The sequence below is a fragment of the Lactuca sativa genome, chromosome 5, assembly GCF_002870075.4.
Source record: "Lactuca sativa cultivar Salinas chromosome 5, Lsat_Salinas_v11, whole genome shotgun sequence".
Classification (NCBI taxonomy): domain Eukaryota; kingdom Viridiplantae; phylum Streptophyta; class Magnoliopsida; order Asterales; family Asteraceae; genus Lactuca; species Lactuca sativa.
Window position 1 is genome coordinate 279,683,169 of NC_056627.2, and position 1,846 is coordinate 279,685,014.

At 42.3% G+C, this 1,846-nt stretch overlaps 1 non-coding gene across 1 annotated transcript; it reads right to left on the reverse strand.

The window, feature by feature from the left end:
• Positions 1 to 1,017: 1,017 nt before the first annotated feature.
• Positions 1,018 to 1,124, reverse strand: LOC111920030 (small nucleolar RNA R71). Its single transcript, XR_002859699.1, has one exon. It is a non-coding gene; the product is annotated as a small nucleolar RNA R71 (small nucleolar RNA).
• Between the last annotated feature and the right edge of the window lie 722 nt (positions 1,125 to 1,846).

A 1,846-nucleotide genomic window follows, 5' to 3' on the forward strand; every position in this document is an offset into this window, starting at 1 on the left:
ATTTTATAATTAAAAGTAGGTTTAAAACTAAGTTGTTTTACACACATCAAGTTTTTGGCACCGTTGTTGGGGAGCGGTTCTCAATTAGCATTAAATTCTATTTTTATCGATCCTTTGTGTAAGAATTCTCTTACACAGAGTTAATTATTTGGTAATCTAGTAATTAGGACAAGTTTTAATAAAAATCCGTTTTAATAAGTAACTAAAAAGTTTTTCTGTTTTTGCCTTGTACTCGCCGAGTGCACTCGTGACGACTCGGCGAGTCAATCGCTGTTCACAGTTTTAATTTTTATTTTATTTTTGTTCTTTTTACGCGTATTTTTTTGTTTTGTTTACAGTTGTTTCATGACCCAAGGATCTGATACACCTCTGGTCCCTCCTCTCGAAGACCTGGAATCCGCACTAAGGAGGAGCAAAGGAAAAGCCGTTGGAGAATCTGCTTCTTTAAAGAACTCGCCACTAAAAAACCTCAACTCCGTTTTCAGCAAGAAGAAGAGCAGCAAGTCAGGAGCATCCAGCGACTCTTTGACAATCGAAGACCCAATTAAAGAAGACACTGAGTACGAGACCGAGGAAGAAGAAGAACCTACATACGAGCACGAATCCGACTTTAAGGACGATTTAGCTATCACTATGGCTAATATTGATGAAGTCCCCATGGGTGAATGGAAGAAGAGGATGCGCGATGACACTAGCCCGAGACTTATGCAGCCCGCAATTCCCGCTACCACTACTTTCGAGCTAAAGGGTCATATCCTCGCTCAACTCAAGGAGATTCCTTTCTATGGAAAAGACCACGAAGATGCCTACAAGCACTTGGATGAAGTAAATGATGTGGCTGACTACTTTAACGTACCAAATGTGCCACGCGAGACCCAACTACCTCGTATGCTTCCAGTCACATTCAAGGGTGCTGCAAAGGATTGGCTCAAGTCACTTCCTCCCTGGTCGGTCACCACATGGGCTAAGATGAAAGAGGGGTTCATAGACCACTTTTGCCTGCCTTCCAAAATAGCCAAGCTAAAGAAAGCCATTGCCAACTTCGAGCAACAACCCGGAGAGTCTCTTTATGAAGCGTGAGAAAGGTACAAAGGTCTTCTTAGAAATTGCCCACACCATGACCTTAATAGCCAACAAGAGGTATCCATCTTCTATGATGGAGTCAATGTCACCACAAGGAAATTGCTCTACTTGCAAGACCCACTCACAAAGAAGGCACCCCCCCAGTAATCAAGGAATCAATTAAAGAATTCTCTAAGCATTCTAGAGAATACCACAACCCGAGAAATGAAGTAAGTCGGGGGTAGTGAACTCGGCTAATGATGGCATGGCGGTGGTGATGGCTAAGCTCGATAGTTTAGATAGACGGATGACGAAAATGGATCAAACAATCCATGCTATTCGAGTTGGATGTGAGAACTGTAGAGGGCCTCATCTCATAAAGGATTGCGACTTGGATGAAAATGGAAACAAGAAGGCGCAAGTGTTCTACTCAAGCGGGGACAAATACGACGAGAATTGGCGAAAACCCAAGAAGGAATGGCTCCCGTATGAAGAATACAAAAAGGCGAAGGAGGAGAAATACAAGCAGAAGGAGAGGGGTTTTTTCAAAAGGAAGAACCGGTTATGGAAAAGAAAGCTGATTTAGAAGAAATGTTCACTAGATTTATAGCCGCGTCCGAAAAAAGACACAATGATCATGATGCTGCAATACAAGAGACCAAAATTTTGCTAAGGAATCAGCAAGCATCTATTCTCAACATTGAGAAACAGCTAGGACAACTTGCACATCAAGTGAACGAGAGAAGACCGAGACAACTTCCAAGTAAAACCGAGAATAATCTGA